Source organism: Pecten maximus, chromosome 4 (genome assembly GCF_902652985.1).
Source record: "Pecten maximus chromosome 4, xPecMax1.1, whole genome shotgun sequence".
NCBI lineage: Eukaryota > Metazoa > Mollusca > Bivalvia > Pectinida > Pectinidae > Pecten > Pecten maximus.
Window position 1 is genome coordinate 30734524 of NC_047018.1, and position 21397 is coordinate 30755920.

The window sequence follows — 21397 nt, forward strand, 5'->3', positions numbered from 1 at the left end:
CGTTGACAGTAGTTCTTGGTATATATAATACAGTAACTTACCAGACAGCTGTAGCGTGCTCTACTTTCTTTTTCATGTTTTCTATTTTAATGTTTCCTCTGACAATTTTAATGAACTATCAAACTATACTGCAGAATATCAGGTAATTATCAGCGAACCACACTCTAGAACTATCATTACTCGAGTAATTTGGCCTGTATGGAATATTTCCCCATTCTATCTATTGATTTGCCTCGTATCCTGTATAAAAGCCATGCCATACTAATGTTGTTTCACCTGCTATAAACTCATTCATTAGCGGGCTATGGCTTGCCTCCATTTTCAGAAGTTCTTTATATCGACCTTGGATGACAGGAAGATCAAACAGAAGGAGAATGTTATCTGTTGGTTACTGCTGATTCCAAGGGTAATGGTATTAAATGGGAGAAAATGTTGTATCAAATCTTTATCACGCTGATTTTCTGTACATGATCAAAAAAGTGCTGCCTTTTTTATTTGAATTTTTGTAAAGTGCTGATGTTGGCAGCCCAAACGTGAAACATTATGAAACACAATGAGGGAAAGCTGGCAGCTCTAAACTCAAAACCTTATGAAACTCACTGAGGGAAGTTGTCGGCAACAAACTCAAAACATTATGAAACATACTGAGTCGTCTCCAAACTCAAACCATTATGAAACACACTGAGAGAAGCTGGTTAAGCCCCAAACTCAAAACATTATGATACTCACCGAGATATTTAGAGGTTGTTGGCCCCCGAACTCAAAACATTGTGAAACTCACTAAGAGAGGTTGGCAACCCTTAATGTGAACCATCATGAAACACACTGATATATGCTAAGTTGTTAAATGTATACAACCTTAAAAGCATCAACATACAGTTCTGTTGTCATCCATCATAACTGCATGCTATGGAATATATTGGAATATGTTTCTACAAAACAGTGTCATATAAACGCTATCTAATATTTATAAAAGATGCCTTTCAATCCACATTTATCCTGCAATACACCCAGGGGTTGAGAATTCTACAAAACAATAGATACGGGGGGTTTATCACTTATATATAACGATCGTCTTACAATGAATTTCCATCACAGCAGATTGAATAGAAACATAATTTGAGAGACAGCAAGTAGGTGCCAAAGTCAATTTCAAAACTTCAAACTCTCATTGAAAATTCAATAAAGCCATATAGCAATTCCTTCTTCTTGGGGAGGCTACATGGCACAGAGAGAATCAACAGTTCAGATTTAAATATTCAACCTGTCTATCCCCAAAATATGTAATCGACCCACCCATCTTTTCTTCTGGATGATGCAATAGAGTTTGGCGGGGATGAAATGTTGAATGGTTCCCCACCTCTGCCAACTGTTAATATGCATAAATCTAACATATGTGAGATGCATGCAATCACTACTGCAGGGCTTCATTTAATGTTGGCCAAAAGTGACAAAACGCATAGTCACAAATTATATAATTAATCAAGATTCGAAAAACAACTCTCCAATTCTACAGACTTTCTGATCAGCAAACTTCAATTCTTACTGTTTTGAATTATGTTTTTCATTATTATCTTTTTTCACTTTGAAAATATATTATGAAGACATAATATTGGACTCAAAAATATTGATTAATCCTAATGTACAACTGTGCTGGTTAGAGATGATCATTGGCCTACATGTAGTGTTGGTCACACTAAGTCTCGATCTCCCCTCTTTTTAAAACTCATCTTCTGGTTAGGTCAAACTTGTCTTCAAACTTCATGCATTGCTTTGAAATAAGGCAATTATATAGTCTCCAAGTGTAGGATGAAGTAATGCCTATTAGCCAACAGCAAGGGTACTTTATCAGACCAAGATAAAACAAATGTAAAAATAATAACAGAAGATAATACTAGGTTTACTGCACGCAACTTACAACTCTCAAAGATTAGACAGACTTAAGCTGAACAAAAGTGGTTTCGTTTTTGACAGGAAAAGCAAAGAAAATGAATTTCAAAACAAACAAAAAACTAGAAAATGTCTGTAAGACATAAATGCCCTGCTGCCTGACACCTCGAAACACAGTTTGGTGAGGATTACATCAGCAGTTCCTGAGATTAGCTAGTTGCATCAGGACAGGACGGGACGAGACAGGACAGACATGGGTAACAATATATGCCCCTCTCTTCATTTCATCGAGTTAAAAGCTAGCTTTTACATAGAAATGGTTCATTATAAAAAATAACAAATGGTTTACTTATAGAACCTGCCATCAAAAAATGGATGTTCATTGTATTCACACTCATAAAAGTGCTGGCCCAAAACCCTATATCATATCTTTTGGCGAGTACAGAATTAAAACGAACAGCATTGTTGATCTATTGCAAAAGTTAAGACTTAATATGGAGCATTTATTTGACATTTTTTGTAAAACTCAGAAAGCCAAAAACTCATGCTCAGACAATTAAACCACCATGCATCCTGAGTCAACTGACAAATGGATAAAAAGTAATTTGGCAAATGAAATGCAGTGCATTTTGTAATTTGGTATAGCAGAATTTTAGGCTTCCATTAACAAAATTAAAAAAATGAAGCCAGGCTGATTTATGATTTGTGAAAACTGTTATATGACCTCAACTTGAATTCTCCCACTGCTGACAAGTATAAACAGATTCCTGACACTGACAGTCATAAAGTAGGAGCTGAATAAACACCTATATTGTCAGTACTAGCTCGTGTGGACATCTAAGGTTCTGTATGATAATGTAACTGTAACAGATTGCAACGGTTTCTCCGTCATAAAACATACACAGTAGTGGCAATGTAAAACATTGGTGAAACCAATATCTAATGATCAACATTCATCGTTCAGCACGAGAAGATGTTATTACTATCAAATCTGTCACATCAATGGTGACTGACATCAATGGTGACTGACATCAATGGTGACTGACATCCTTGGTGACTAACATCAATGGTGACTGACATCAATGGTGACTGACATCAATGGTGACAGACATTGGTCTGTGGATGTCAGGCCGTGAGACATTAGCTGGGCCATGTCTAACTATCCTCCCACTGTATGACCAGAACACTCTTGTTTTTGGGTTAAGATTGCCTTCCTGCTTTTTCCTTCTTTTTCGGTTACTGTTTTTGTTTTCTATCATATTTGAGTTTTAACATTCTATCGCAATGTTTGTACTGTAAATTGTGATATATTACGATTATGATATTCTATCGCAGTGTTTGTACTGTAAATTGTGATATATTACGATTATGATATAATTCTATCGCAGTGTTTGTACTGTAAATTGTGATATTACGATTATGATATCAAAGTGTCATGATCTATGGATAATGTTCAAATTGTTCAATTTCCACTCTCATCATTATAATATAAGAGATAGTATTGGTTGTTTCCCACCAACTCATAATTATACTGATGATAAATACCTACAAATGTTCAACATACAATAATCGCATTTCTCATGTAATAAACAAAGCAAGAGTCTTTTATATGTTTCCCATTCCACATTATATAGTACATACCAATTAAAACAGATTATGTTTTTGTGAGCATGTATCTTCGTTACTAAGTGTTTAACATATGATGGTACAAAAATGTAAATTACATCAATCAATGCTTAATTAATTCCATTGCCACATGTAGTTTTATATATCTTTTAATCAGTAGAAAATCTACCAACAAAACAAGTATACCCCATATAAATACGCCTATTGCAACTCTTATACTGAATCGCCACAAACCCCTGGAGACAGTCATGTAACTGACTGCAGCACCTTTGTGGGTGCATCATGAATGAAAACATTTTTTTTTCAATTATTTTTTTCTTGTGAAGAATAAATCATAAGTTTTGAATAGAAAGCAGTCTCCAAAAAAGATAAGGCTGATGCTGTGGTGAGCCATGGGGATCACGACATCCTGGGTATTGTCAGTCGATTGTAGTTAGACATCCAGGTTTTGTTGGATGTTAACGCTTTGTTGGGTCTGATGACATAATCGCCGCTGCTGACACATAATAAATGGGGGACGAGTGATTCAGCCAGCAGACATGCTGAGATGGAACGACCATACAAAGAACATGGAAATCTTCCAGCAATAAAAAAAATAGAACACCATTTTGAATCTTCATTCTGGCTCAAGTCAGTCAAATCGACTGTAAAACTGAAGACTTGAGTAAACTAACACCTCTCCTATCCGACATAACCTTTAATATATTCAACCAAAAGTTTGATTCCACATATGACTAAATCAACTGTAAAACTCATAATTTGAGTATTAGCAAAACCTTTCGTTGCTCATTTGAAATCATTACTATATATTCAACCAAATTTAAATTTATATATATTTATTCTAATATCTGACTAAAACATGCTTTCTTAAACAATCTCATATGAATATTAAATTCACTATCAAAATATTTTGATATTCAATAGTTCTGGAAATTAAAACCTTCTTTTTTTATTTATCTGTATTGTTAAACGTTTTGTTACCCTAGACCTCTCGGAGTAAACCGACCCCTCCATATATAACCACCCTGTCTCTCCATCATTATTATTTACCAGCGGCTGGAGACACGGTTTCAGCAATATTTCTCCTGGTCCTTTGTTATAGAACCAAACAGAACATTTATCTAAAACCGTCCCCTGATATATAACACATAGAGGACATTTATCTAAAACCCAATCTTTGGATGTGATTTGTGACCGGTTACATCTGCGCCCCTAGTTACGGTCCAGGCCCTATATCGTCTGGTATCTAAGCTATCAGAAATGTATCGCAAACTACAGCAATACTGACCTATGATTGGACGAATGTTTGGTCGGCCATTATAGCGATAAGAAAACAGATGTGTTGGTGTTCTTTTTCTAATCTATCAGTAGATAGCTATCCCCTTTCCATATCGCAGACGGAAGGTGTCACTAGATACGCGGAGACTAGTGTCCATGAGGTCTCTCCGAGATTTTACAGTAACAATTCTCAGACATTCTTACATCATCTGAACGTCAATATCACACAGACGTCGGAATGATGTAACGGAAGCGTCAGAAATATAGCCAATGGATTAAAATGATATATCTATGTAGCTTGTAGCTTATCTGTAGAGAATGATAAATCTTTTGTTAAACCTATATGGAATCATCCTACAGAATAAGTAAAAATAGGGAATGTTTATAAAACATGTACATGTATGTCGAAGCTTTTGGATCGATGAAAATGGAGATAAAATGTTATTTCAAGTCATATAATGCCTATAGATTCCAGGCAAATGAAAGAGTATAATAAAAGTTAGGAATATTTAACTCAATCAATGTTAGGATTAAAATGAAACTTCTATATGCAAAAGAAAGAAAGAAAGAAAGAAAGAAAGATCTCTGGCATTTTCTTTATCTTTTTTTTCCCTTTTCATATAGAGGTTTCATTAAAGCATCAACATCTTTAAACTACAGTCTAAGCCAGTTAATATAATGACATCATTTCAATGTAAATTTTACTATCATCTGCATATTGCACTTTCCTTGAGGCTTCCCATTTCAGAACATTCCTCTTATTGTACAATTTAGATTCATGAAAAAATCCAATAAGTCCATCAGAAAAAACAACTGAAGATGTTGTTTTAAGGTATTAGTTTGCCAATAGCAGACCTTTATGCATTCACAACAAAAATGTAAGAACTGGTATAGTGTATATTATACATATTTATAAAATAAAGAGGTTATTTCATGATAAATGTAGAATAAACAATATTAAGTTAATATAACAAGGTAATGTATATATTTGATAGGTAAATGTATATCAACAAATATATATTGAGTCTTACCGCTAAATACACCAATTTAGTAAAACTACATTTATCACATGAAACAATGTATTGGGATAGAATTTGTCCGTCTCGGCCATGACCAGATGTGCAACTTTATCTTTGACGATACGACAGCAGAGCGCTATAAGTACGGCTAGTACCTATACACGGTATATATTATATATAATAAACAATGATTTATGTGCTAAGTATGGATTTTTTTGTAAGAAAAGGAGAAAAATGACACGAGATATTGATATTCATTGACTATGAATTCCCGAGTACAAGTGTGTAGAACTGACACCATACACAATGAAACTTCATTGTCCCTGGCTGTATAGAGAGCAGATATTCTGGTTCAGCTTCATACATATATGTATCTAGAGTCCTCCAAATCAATTTCTTTGACATGTGTATAATACATATATTTACCCATCAATTTGTTAACTTCAGAAATAATAAGAATTGAAAGCTCATAGCAAATTGATGCAACAAAATCTTATGAAGTTCATAATAAAAGAAGTTGGGTTGATATCAATCTTTTATAGACAAATGAACATTTTTATTCTCAAAGTAGCACCATCTGCGTTAATTACCACTGACCAATAATTTTTATTTTGAAATTTCAATTTCAAATAAGAAGGTGTTAGAAGTGTAATTACTGGATTCACATTCATGAGTATTTTCTTCTAGTTTTAAAATGTTGTTACATATTACCTATTGTAATCTAAATATGCAGTTTTAGTTTTTTCAATAAAAGATCAAGTTACAGAAATATTGTTATCCCCACTTATAAAGGAACCCAAATCTCACTGACCGTTTCACTTTCTGATTTAAACAATAATTAATTACAATCTTAATTGAACCAGGACACTGAGAGCTATCCAAGCCTTTTCATCAAATCAAATATTTACAAAACTCAAATAATTTAAAACAGTTTGATATTATACACTGAAATACAAATCTGATTGTCTCCCCATAATACACAATTTATTTTGTCTCTATCAATTTACTGTAAATAATAAATCCCTTTCATCTTTCCAAAGCAACTACTAAATGTTTCCTGATTGAACCAGATAGTTATGATATTTGGTGATTTTACTTGTGATAAAATATTGATTTGGTTTGAGACAGATGTTGCAATATAAATTGCACTTGTAATTTTGATTTCAATAGAGCTGATCTGATTACACTGAAGTGCAAAAGAATTTTGACAAAAAATTTAAAGATAAAATTTATTGATATTAAAAGAATTGTTTTTAAATTGCAATATGAAAAGTGAATGAACCACAAAGAATGCATTAATTAAAGCTGACTTTAAACATAATCAGGGGAGATAACTCACAGATGTAATATGTAGGAAGGATATAACCTTAAATTTCCAAAGAGACTGGTACATTTAGATAATTAAATGACTTGCACAAATGGTATAAATGGTAACTACAGACTACTATAACACCACACATAGTATTATGGTACATATGTATATTGTTACTTAAAATGAAACTAGGGACATTTTCAATTAGTAAGGCAAATATGGGTATCATACCTGTATTCTAAATATTACAACATGTACCAGACCAGACATTCTGATACAGTTTTAAGAAGTGAAGCTAATCCAGAGCTGTCAGTTCTAAACATGGTATTGACCAGCTTCTTGTAGAGTTTGCCAGCCAACAACCTTTCCTATCCTACATATAAGAACACCATATACATCCAATTTTTATGATATCTCCAATTCCAATTGAAACATGGAATACATCAGCATGATTTGTGTGTTTCCTTAAGCTTACAATCGACCTACTGGTCCAAGGAAATGATTATTTCCATTCTGGTCAATATTGGTTGATGAATGGCAGTAATGTAACCATGCATCATAAAAAGAAACACAGTTTAAATGCTGGACTCTGTTCCTAAGACAGGAAATGATATACATCATTCAGGGATATGTATGTGAAATATTTCACATTTTTTGCCCAGGTTCCCCTGTTACTTTCTACATTCCATACTTCAATAACAAAAAATTCAACTGAATTTAATCAATTAGGTGTGTATCTATCCAATCATACAGCAACACTAGCTAGAAATCCTTAATCCCTGTACAGATCTTCCTATGTAAATGTATACCATTACAATTAAAAACCAACCAAATTAAAAAGAAATTGTTGTCAAATTTTTTAAAGCCCTGTTCTAGCTTACTGTGTTTACTTTTAATTTATTATTTTTCTTACTATTTAGTATCTGCAATCTTTATTTTATATAATCATAACTGAAATTTTTTTCTTGGAGTGTCGTCATTCAGATATAGATATCATAAGATGAATCCTGCTAGATGACTAGTACTTAAGGACAATGGAAACATTTAAAACAATAGACATATGTATATAAAACTGATGTGCTGCTTTCTAGTATATACTGTACAACAAACTCACCTTAATGAAAAGAAACCATGATGGTACATACCTCAAACTCTAGAATGTCGGTGAAAAAGCTAAGACACAAATCCCTGCCACCATCAATTGGTCAAATCTTAATCCATACTGTACCCAGTTAGTGTCCAGTCACACGGTACATCAAAGTGGACACACTCAGCGTTTTCTTTTTCAAATGACCAGTCTGTGAACGAGTTCTTCCTTAACCAGCCATTAACTGTATTAACTGTCCGGTGCCTTCACAAAGAAAACTAAGTGACACTGGGTTAGCTTCTCCACTTAGTCCGCTGTCGTACAGCTGGAATACAAATGAAAACTAGATTAATAGATTAACAGTCACAATCAAGTTCAGCTACAGCATGTACGCATGCCACTCAACCTGAACTTCTAAAGTCGAAACAATTTCCATCAAAAGACAAAAGTCAATGCAAATCATTTATCGAATATATAGATGCGGACAAGTCCATAGGTCCTAATTAAATATCGGTGTTAGGAATCTCACATAGAAATTGGCGATCAAAAATTCCCTGGTCGTAAGGTGATCATAAAAAAATGTTGAATACAGAAAGTTACAGTCGGTTTGTACATCTGATGGAGTGTACTGTTACTACGAGATACACACAAGCTTGCTACATGCCTTACAAACAACTCCTGTCCATGAATACCCAATACCAGTTTGTCAATACAGATTACTGCAGACAAGTCCGAGTCAGCGAGTTTGAATAAAGCCGTCCCCTTTTGTAACTAGACCATGCGAGAAGCACTGTCTCTGTGACTCCCTTGTCACTGGTGTTGTAGATCATCAGTGTCTTCACTAAGGACTTGAACCAGAAACACAGTCATGTATTTCATTTTTACATCTTTTCTTTAATTTCATCGAAATTCTTACACTTGCATCAAACTTCAACCATCCATTTTGATTGTAAAATTTCATTTATTGTCCAAACTACCTAAGAATATTTCAATTTTGCTGAAATTTTTGTGAATCCTTGTTTGTGATCTTTCTATGGTCCTGGCCATGGTATTATCTTTATTGGTTCTATGAAAGTTAATAATTCATTTTTGGTTTTTTTTTTGTGCTTCTCCCTTCCGTCTTCTGCTAATCATTACCAAATTTGAACATATACAATTAGAGGCAAAGAAGAACCTTCAAATATCTAATTCTGATATGATTTACAGAAAAATAGCAATAACAAAATTTGATTACAAAAATAGCAGCCTGTAAGTATGCCATTTTGTTTTCAGATCAGTCTTAAAATTGAAAAAGCTTTACTAGTGACCAATGAGAATGTTTTAAGATCCTGTAGGTACTTCACAATAAACCGCAATAACTAGGACTGTTTACAGATGGATAGGTAGCTGAAGGACAGATGGAATAAGGACTAATATTACCAGCCAACAATCCGATGATGAATGGCTTAACACATTGTTGATATATCATCACAGTATTTTGATATGTTTCATTCATTATAATTTCAAAATCCATTCAATTAAATATCGAACATATTACTAATTGTATGACGCATGTCTAAAACCTGCTGAAGTCCAGAAACCTGTATAATACTGACCTTCAACTTGGCTTGAGTACAGAAACCTGTATAATACAGACCTTCAACTTGACATGAATCCAGAAACCTGTATAATACAGACCTTCAACTTGGCATGAATCCAGAAACCTGTATAATACAGACCTTTAACTTGGCATGAATCCAGAAACCTGTATAATACAGACCTTTAACTTGACATGAATCCAGAAACCTAAATAATACAGACCTTTAACTTGACTTGAGTCCAGAAACCTGTATAATACAGACCTTTAACTCGACTTGAGTCCAGAAACCTGTATAATACAGACCTTAAACTCGACTTGAGTCCAGAAACCTGTAGAATACAGACCTTTAACTTGACTTGAGTCCAGAAACCTGTATAATACAGACCTTCAACTTGACATGAATCCAGAAACCTGTATAATACAGACCTTTAACTTGACATGAATCCAGAAACCTGTATAATACAGACCTTCAACTTGGCACGAATCCAGAAACCTGTATAATACAGACATTCAACTTGGCATGAATCCAGAAACCTGTATAATACAGACCTTTAACTTGACATGAATCCAGAAACCTGTATAATACAGACCTTCAACTTGACATGAATCCAGAAACCTGTATAATACAGACCTTTAACTCGACTTGAGTCCAGAAACCTGTATAATACAGACCTTTAACTCGACTTGAGTCCAGAAACCTGTATAATACAGACCTTAAACTCGACTTGAGTCAAGAAACCTGTATAATACAGACCTTTAACTTGACTTGAGTCCAGAAACCTGTATAATACAGACCTTCAACTTGACATGAATCCAGAAACATGTATAATACAGACCTTTAACTCGACTTGAGTCCAGAAACCTGTATAATACAGACCTTTAACTTGACTTGAGTCCAGAAACCTGTATAATACTGACCTTCAACTTGGCTTGAGTACAGAAACCTGTATAATACAGACCTTCAACTTGACTTGAATCCAGAAACATGTATATCCAGAAACCTGTATAATACACCTTCAACTTGGCACACACCCAGAAACCTGTGTTCAGGCCTTCAACTTCTCAAGGAAATGCAAATGATATAATGATAATTCTGTAGTTAAAATTTGACAGGTTTTCACTGCATACACACCCTAAAATCACCTTAAATGTCTAAAGGAACAAATATGTTGGTGTTTTGTTTAAACAAGTACTTTGCTTTAAAATTGCAGTCAATAATATCATTCACTTCAACTATCAATGTAGTAGCAGATCGAGTTCCTTTTATAATCAATGTGATACATGTTTGGATACCTTACCAGTAACAGTGGACTGAAATCTGAGGGCAGCTACTTTATCCGTCGGAAAGTCATATCTCACCTGTGATCCACCCACCTGCGGTTTGAACTGACCCTAAAGCTTTTGTGATTCCTATGTTAAATCGAAGATTGCTCGTCTTTATTTCTATTAACAAAGGGAGTCACATTTCACTAACCCTGCCAATGCTTTAAGACTGTTAGATGGATAGTCATGTCCACTGTGTGGACAAGGGCAAATGGTCATTCTGAATATGTTATTTTGATCATTATCATAAATTAATACACAGGCAATCCCATTATACTCGTGTACATGTATACACAGAAAACGGTCATGGTTGATTGGATGTAATTTACTACAACAGTGAATACCTCATCCATAACTAATAGACCTCAACCTGTAGTAGTACATTTACCTGGTCACGTTTGATTGGAGTCAGTACCTGAATCTATCTTAGGTACTGCATTCCAACTCTCTCCCCCTGATGCCCCCCCCCCCCCCCCCCCCCCCCTTCCCTTTCCTTCCTCAGCTGCTTGGAGTAAAAACAGAGCAATGCTATAAAATGTTCACAATAAATAAAAATAAATAAATAAGACTTAAAATACAAATAGCTAAAAAAAATGTCTATGTAACGTGTGATCATGGATAAGAATACAAGTGATACAATGGCTAGGGTTATTCAGACCTCATGTGAAGAGAAATAAAGAGAAAATAAAGATGCGTGGATCATTTTTCCTCTGGCAGCTATGTGGATCATCTGTCCCCAAGGATGTTGGATGACCTGTCCCTCTGGGATGTGTGGATCATCTGTCCTCTGGAATGTGAGGATCTGCTGTCTTCTGTGATATGAGGATAGTTTGTTCTCTGGGATGTGACTGGATCATCTGTCATCTGGGATGTGTGATTTGACCATCTGTCCTCTGGGATGTGTGGATCTTCTATCCTCTGGGATGTGTGGATCTTCTATCCTCTGGGATGTGTGGATCTTCTATCCTCTGGGATGTGTGGATCATCTGTCCTCTGGGATGTGTGGATCATCTGTCCTCTGGGATGTGTGGATCATCTATCCTCTGGGATGTGTGGATCGTCTGTCCTCTGGGATGTGTGGATCATCTGTCCTCTGGGATGTGTGGATCATCTGTCCTCTGGGATGTGTGGATCATATGTCCTCTAGGATGTGTGGATCTTCTATCCTCTGGGATGTGTGGATCTTCTATCCTCTAGGATGTGTGGATCATCTGTCCTCTAGGATGTGTGGATCATCTGTCCTCTGGGATGTGTGGATCATCTGTTCTCTGGGATGTGTGGATCATCTGTCCTCTGGGATGTGTGGATCATCTGTCCTCTAGGATGTGTGGATCATCTGTCCTCTGGGATGTGTGGATCATCTGTCCTCTGGGATGTGTGGATCATCTGTCCTCTGGGATGTGTGGATCATCTGTCCTCTAAGATGTGTGGGTCATCTGTCCTCTTGGATGTGTGGATCAATATCATCTGTCCTCTGGGATGTGTGGATCATCTGTCCTCTGAGATGTGTGGATCTTCTATCCTCCAGGATGTGTGGATCATCTGTCATCTGGATTTTTTGGTAATCTTACTTCTCTGATATCTGCGACTTAACATACCATAACTGCAGATGTTTGCAGGAAAATAACATATATTATATGTATAAAGTACATATGCCACCAACTGACCAAGTACCAATATCTGATAATGCTATACATACACAAGTAAACACAGCAGTGGGTACATTAGTCCAATAAATGTATCTGTAAGCTTCAACACATATTGTAAAGTACATGTTATGATATATATGTTGGTAAACTGACCTTTCCACCTATGTAATCAGGTGTATAATTAGGATTCTACCTGTACCATATGTTACCTGCTGATTAACATTCCATCAAACTATACCTATTGACAGAGTTTTATAACTTTCTCCTCATGAAACGGAAACATTTGATAGTTAAGGTCAGCTTATGGTAGTCAAGCACAGATGGTCTAGCATTATATCTCATAACAATGAATGATATCAATCAGAGATTCTAAATATCACAAAGATTCTAAATATCACAAACAGTACAATACAAATGTATTGAGAACTTTACCAGGGGCAAACAAATTTCTCTGACAAACAGGGAGTCATTGTGGGTTTTTTTTCTTTTTTTGTTTTGTTTATTTATAAGGGTCATGCAGCTCACAGTACTCTGTATGATAAAAAAGGAACCCCTGGATGTAAATTAGTGGAAATTTTCTGTCCGACATCATATTTTTGAAGTTTTTACTTTTTCCAATTTTCAGTATTTATACTGATGTGATTAACAAACATCAGACAGAATTATAAGGTATGTCTCTCAGTAAGACCAATTGTCATTGGTCTGACGTCTCCAACACACCGCTTAAGTAACTTTCTAGATATTTTGCTAAAACCAATTTGTGCCTATATATATACATGTAGTTAAAGAGATGATATAGATTTCCTGAAATACCTACCAAAACACATCAAAGAGGACACAATGTTCCTTTCATTCCACGTCGTAAGCTTATAGAAATATTCTTTACGGCTTTGGAATTGAAGCAGTATTTTTTTTTTTTTTAAGTATCAAACTGGCTAGAAAAAAACTCTTAACATCTTAAAAGAAGACCATTTGCACCTCAGATTATCTACATGCATGTAAACCATTTACACGAGTTGTTCGAATTAAACATGGTCATGACAATTAAGTGATGCTTTGCATTACAAGGAAATCTTTCAATTAAGTATGAAATTTCATGCAATAAGCTTTAGAGGAAATCATGTACGTGATCATAAGTATTTTGGCAGGTGTATATCTATGATTAAACAATGATTCTATGGAATGGTGTACCTTAGTTAGGTGATAAATATGTTAATGATATGATGACACTGGTTACATAGCTCACAAACAACAGATGTACTCAATGTGTGCACTTCAGTCATGTTGGTCAGCTGCCCTTCCTTTATGTAAATCCATGTGTAACAACATGTAATATTTTACTGTCAGTGTCATGCATAATGTAATCCCAGCACAACTTAAGTTTAACACCAAATACCGATATATCTTACTCCCCACAAAGTTGGGTAGATATTTACATTCATATTATTGTTATGATCTATAAACACTGTGACAAAATGGTAAAACACTCAGATTGGGTAAATCCTGAAAAAAAGTTTAAATTACCATTTAAGAAACCACAACTACAGATAATGATAATAAAAACTGAAAAATAGTTTCATCAAAATATTGCAAACATACTGCAGTAATTCTTAAAGAAATCATGAATTCAAATTGATGTTGCTCAGGAAAGTAAAACTACAAGTTTCAAGGAGATTTTCAGATATGAGATGAGATTTGGTGATATCAAGGTTGAAATACAGAAATAAACAAAGAGCAATAACTTTCAAAACACACTGAATCAAAACCGCGACAAAACCAAAACTAAACCAAAACACTGTATATAACTACAGTATGGTCATGACTGTAAAGTCTATCAAGCTTAAAAGAATAGAATGTTCACATAGGAGATGTTTGGACAATCAGAACATAAAAGTGAAATAAACAAAGGGCATATGTACATTATACATGATTCCTTCAAGAATGAATTGAATCAAAATATTATTCATGAAAACAACTAAATATCATGACCATATATAAAGCCTACCAAGTTTCAAAGGAATCGGCTAAAAAAAACCCAAAAAAATGAGACAAAATTAAGTTTTGACATCTAAACTTAATTTTCTGCCTCATTTATTTTTTAGCCAGACAACACCATTACATACTCTGTCAAAATTTGATGGGTGGATAATTAACAAGTCGTTCAGTATATGATACCAATGGACAAAATTTACATCTACTAACAGTTTGTAAACCTGTCAAGTATGATGGAGAAAAAAATGTCTAAATGTCTAAATTAGATATGGAAACCATGGGGTCAAGTCTAATGAAATCCTGGAATAAAATGTCATTTAACTGTTAATTGATGGTACATGAAATTGGTCATTAAACAGGCAATGTGTTTGTCATGAATATATTCTGGAAATATCTACAAAGAACATTTCACAAAATATTTTCTTCACTTTCATTATCAATATCAAATTTTAGAAGTGATTTGTTTTAAAAAATACATTATATTAACTTTCACTTAGAGCAACTTAGGTATGAGAGAGTCACTAAGGATAAATGTAGCATATCCCACAATAATGACGACTTTGACCTCCATCAAGTACACCCCAAATCAACAGAGTTCTGCCCCTCATGCATCACTTTAAGAGAAAAATAACGATGGTGACAAGCTGAATGCTTTAGTCATGTGGAGTCATCTTAGTATTGTGAGACACAGATCTAGACCAAAATCTATGTTTAGCAACAACATGTAAACCCTGACAAATTCTATCTTGGGCAATGTTGACTTTGATCTTTGACTAATCAAGCCAAAAGTCAATAAGATTCTGCATATTTCCCAAGGCAACAAACTGTTTGTTTGAATTTTGTGTGATCATGTGGTTTCAACATAGTATCATAAGGTATAAGTCAAAATCTATCTTATTAATGGTGATCGACCTTGAATTTTAATAGCCTGCCAAACCCCAAATGAATAGGGTACTGCCACTCCAGATTCTTAGAGGAAATCTTGCATATAGTTTGAACTTCATTTGTCAATTCATTCTTAAATCATCATCTGGCAATTAAATTACATACTTTTTTTAGTAACACAGACCCTAGCTGACCTTTGACTGACCACACCCTAAATCAATAGCATTCTGCCTCTTACCTAGGTGAAGCCATACACAAAATCAAGTGTTATCTTCATTCAACAATTCTCAAGTTGTCATTTTGAAATTCAGAGACAGACGCACAAGACGCCCGAGTGATGTATATGTCTCCCAAAATGTTTTCAGGAGTCAAAAATGCATATAAATATATAAATATATATATTGAAATAAGCTATCTGAAAAATATCCATGACAATTTTGTAAATCAATCTCAATTTTAGTAGAAGTTGAAGTGCCACCAAGTGGAAGTAATCTTATTAGATCCAAATTCTAGGAAATAAATTTTAATTGGTCAGTAAAAATCTCTCTTGCAATAAATTTGGATCTAATAAAATCATTCATATACCGTTTGTACCAGTATTACTAACACACACTTGCTACAGTAGACAGCGGCATCAATGTAATTACATTTTAATGCCATTATTGCAGGAAGATACATTACATGTACATATATAGCTATCACTTAAAGATTTATGCAGATTGGGCATTACAATCAATCTTGTTTCCATAGTAACATGACAAAGGAAATCCTTTTATTTCTTAGTATAAATTTTCTGGTAGTTGTCAGAGAATTCTCTAATATTGGAGATAGAGTTGTCATAATCTGACAAGGGACAATGAAATGTCGGCCAGCCATATTTGGTCGAACTATAATCAAAAGTCTGGCATCACAACAGTAATTTTCAAGTCACCAGTCTGTGTATGTGATGTGAAATCATCTCTGAATTGATATGCTGGCCTTGCAATGGGTTTCCATGGAAACCTCACAACAAACAATTATTTTTAATGCTAACTATACAGTAAAATGACAGATACTCACATTCCACTATAAAATCACAAATATAAATTCAGTCACCGTCCTTTACAGCCAACTGTGATGTACATGTCCTAGACCTTTATAGCTAGCATGATGTCCTTTACAGCCACCTGTGATGTATTTTACGACCATGATGTACATTACAGACACCTGTGATGCACTTTACAGCTATGATATCCTTTACAGCCACCTGTGATGTCCTTTACAGCAATGATATCCTTTACAGCCACCTGTGATGTACTTTACAACAATGATATCCTTTACAGCCACCTGTGATGTACTTTACAACCATGATGTCCATTACAGTCATCTGTGATGTAATTTACAACCATGATGTCTTTTGCAGCCACCTGTGATGTACTTTACAGCTATGATATCCTTTACAGCCATCTGTGATGTACTTTACAGCCATGTCCATTGCAGCCACCTGTGATGTATTTTACAACCATGATGTATTATACAGCCACCTGTGATGTACTTTACAACCATGATGTCCATTACAGACACCTGTGGTGTACTTCACAGCTATGATGTCCATTACAGCCACCTGTGATGTAATTTACAACCATGATGTACTTAACAGTCACCTGTGATGTACTTTACAACCATGATGTACTTAACAGTCACCTGTGATGTACTTTACAACCATGATGTCCATTACAGACACCTGTGATGTACTTTACAACCATGATGTCCATTACAGCCACCTGTGATGTAATTTACAACCATGATGTACTTTACAACCATGATGTCATTTACAGCCACCTGTGATGTACTTTACAGCCATGATGTCCTTTACAACCATGATGTACTTAACAGCCACCTATGATGTACTTTACAACCATGATGTACTTAACAGCCACCTGTGATGTACTTTACAACCATGATGTACTTAACAGCCACCTTTGATGTACTTTACAGCCATGATGTACTTTACAACCATGTCCTTTACAGCCACCTGTGATGTACTTTACAACCATGATGTACTTTACAGCCATGATGTACTTTACAACCATGATGTCCTTTACAGCCACCTGTGATGTCCCTTACAACCATGATAAGCCACCTGTGATGTAACTTAAATATCTTAATCTAAAACAGTTACAACCTTAACAGAAGCATGTACATCATTTCATACTATCATCTTTCTTTACATAGAACAGTGGTAACTAAGTTAAGAAGTTTTTCTTTTGTCTTTGACCGGTATGTGTGATACCCTTGTTTTACCCTCTCGTCGAGAGTTATGATTCCCCATACCTTTGTATTTTCTCTAAGACAACAGTATACCGGTAATGACATCATGTCAACAATACAAGGGGTTTGTCAACTCAAAAAACTTCACTCCTTTGGTTCTGATCCTCATTCATACATTGTGGGTAACCCCTGAAGGGGATGAAAGATTACATTAATCATTTAGACATTCCATACAAGGTACAAATATGTGTACTTCTTATTTAACAATTATCATCAGTAATGGGATACAGACAATCTCGTTCCATCAATTCATTGCTTAACTCAAAATTTAATGCTCACTGCTGGTTATATATCTATACATTTAAAAATGTATAAACAATGAGCATTCAAATCCATTTACAGCATGTATGATAGATCTAGCTGTGGCAAGGCCACACTAACAAACAACATCAAACAAACGACTAGCTGTCCCTGTAGCTCTCCAATCAAATCATGAAGTCTAATTATCTTCCCTTTCCCATAGCTTTCCAATCCCATCATGCAGTCTAATTGTCTTCCCTTTCCTGTAGCTCTGCAATTACATGATGCAGGCTAATTGTCTTCCCTTCCCTCATATCCATACAACCAATGCTGCTATATACGTCTTCTGATACCAGTGCCACTGATTATCTTTATACATGTATATAAAATGCTGTTGAAAGTGCATGTGTAAGTCTACCCAGCTGTAAAAATAGGTATCAGGTGTAAAACTTTTAATGAAATTGTACATCCCTTCAATGGATCGATCGACACAATGGCATTTCATAGACCCTTTTTTAATCAATTGCTTTTGCAACAGTCTCAAATAGAGTGAAAAAGTAAAGAAGATATTTACAGAATCATACATGTATACCAGGAATTTACTACTTGGCTATCTTATTCATTTGTTTGTCTTCCTATAAATATTGATAAATGGTAGGCCCAGGATACACTCTCAGACTCTCGGACATAACGATCAGAAACTGTCAAGATTAATGGAAGATCCAAATCTACATAAACCTAATGAAAAAGGTATCAAAGTGAAGTTCATTAACAAGCATTATTGAAAAAAATAAAATGCAACATGTACATATTACTAAAACCACATATACTTTTATTAAAAGATCCTTGAAAAGGATAATTTCCGAACTTTTTTTAAATGTTTCAGACAGATGTCACATAAATTGTTGATAGTGTAAAACCTACTTACAGTAACTAGCATGTATGTTTGATGAATGTAGAACCAATAATTACATTGGTTGGGTTAACTTCTATTATATATATTTTGAGGGTGGTTGTGTGCCATAGGTTAAACACATGTGATTTTCAACAAGGCATGAAAAGGTATGAGGTCACCCGCCCGACCACATTGGCTTTCCCTGGGTACTCCCACACTTCAAGACCCTTCCCACACATCCATCTAGGCCAACAAGAGTGATTGATATAAGCAGATATAACTTGTTTTGCAATTATTGTAAAATGAATAAAGTTTGATTTTCTAATCTCTATATTTTCAAAGGCAATTAATGAGAACAACCGTATCGACCATCTCAAAAAAATTCTTCACTGAAAATGTTTTTTGTCACTCTATATTTGGAATGGCATGAGTCATGAAAAAAGTGTTGGGAGTAAATTATCAGTAATTAGGCTTAGTCGTGTTGTTATGTATGAGATAGCAGGGACGACTTTCCCTGGTCCTACTTCCTAATCCCGCGGAGGAAATGGTCTGTCAAACAAGAGGGGAGCCAAGTCTAGAGAACATCTGTCAACTCACCATCTCCTCACTAATTGCTACAGAGAAATTATTGATTCTGAACTTGGATTTTAGTACAAGGAAGAACAAGAATTTCTTGACACCCACTGCTATTTCTTCTAGTTGACATTGATGATGTGACAACTTTATACATGCAAGGTTCATCAATGACGCATACTGTTCCTTTTACATTCCTCATCACCACACAACAATGGTGCGACTGCACGATTTCTCCACCCATCACAACTTTACACACAAAAGAAAACTCCTGGAAGACCGTACTAATCACTGCAATTCTCAAAGAAAATTCTTAAGGAAATTATATATAATTAATATTACCATATTTGGGCAGGAAATTAATGAAGTGTTCTCATTCACTACATTATATAAGTTATTTCTGAAAGCATCAACAGGAAATTAATAGGTGTTTTGTATGAATCAAATCTGAACAAAACTAGAGCTTAAGGAAACAGGAACTCAACAAATACAATACAGTCTTTAATTTTTACAAATTAAATAGCTCAAAAAATTCTGTTTGAAAAAAAAACAACACTGATCTGCATTACTGGGTAATTAATAATTTAAGGAAACAATGTAGAAATACTATCGTCAGGTCTGTACATTTTTGCATAAATATTGTTTACAATACATAAACATTGATCAATTTCAATATTACCAAGTCATATTCTTTGCAAGAGCTGGCATGAGCAAACTTTAGGTCTGGATCCGGAGCTCAACACAATTTGACAAGACACAAATGGACATCCAATCAAAATGAAAATTAACATCAGTTCATGAGATATGGCTGGAAACATCCTTGATATTAAGTGGTTATAATCTATAATGTTTACAAATATTCCTATGTGAAATAATTGCCACATATATAGATACTGAATTTGACCACAAAACAGCAATATACATAAATAGAACAGATATTATGAAAAGATTGGAATAGACACCATTTTTTTTAGACTTCTGGTTGCTGTTTGGAGAGTTTTTGCAACCACAGCGAGGAATATTATGCAATCGCTGGTCATGAAACCAGCATCAAGCATCAAAACAATATAGTAGGAGCAAGAGCTAATATTTTTTTATAAATATTAACCAGATGCAGATGCTTGTGGTTGCGTACATTTAGCAATTAAGGAATTGAAATGGTCGTCTAGAACAGATGGTCGCCTAATAGAGATGCAGTTGAAATATCAGCTTGTATTGCAAGTTAATTTCAATTGGTCGTTTAATAAATAAACGGCCAATTTCAATTCAATGAATTCTTTAGTTGTTTGACTTCTTTGGTTCAACAAGCTTGTCATGTCGGAAGTCATGTATAAATTAGGCTTTAAAACTGAACATACCCATATCTAAAGGCTTTAAAGGTGAACGCCGGGACCCTAAAACTCTATCTCAAGTGTCCAGATTCTGGTTTCCTCTGGAACTGATGCCTGTCTCAATGAAGACCAACTGAAATGAATAACAGAAAAATAACATCAGCAGTGTTTGAGTAATTAAGAATAGTGCTGACGATTTCATTAACTATTATTAGTATATCAGCAAGTGTTATTTATATATTTTTGTTTCACCAATGAAAGGTTCCGAAAATAAGACAATCTCGTAAATAAGCCTTACTTGCCTTACAGGATAAATGACTTCGAAAATACGCCTGCCTCGAAATAAGCCTGGAATTCTTTACCTAAAAAGAAAATAACCCGGGGCTTATTATCGTGATTTTAGGGTAT

General features: G+C 34.8%; 1 protein-coding gene across 1 annotated transcript in view; it reads right to left on the minus strand.

Annotated features, from left to right (window-relative positions):
* Positions 1–8874, minus strand: part of LOC117325807 — a 90184-nt gene extending 81310 nt beyond the window's left edge. Inside the window, exons 1-2 of the mRNA XM_033882288.1 lie at positions 8742–8874; positions 8271–8537 (exon numbers count right to left, since the gene is read on the minus strand). The gene's annotated coding sequence lies outside the window, so the exon portion shown is untranslated. The remainder of the gene's footprint in view (positions 1–8270; positions 8538–8741) is intronic.
* Positions 8875–21397: the final 12523 nt, after the last annotated feature.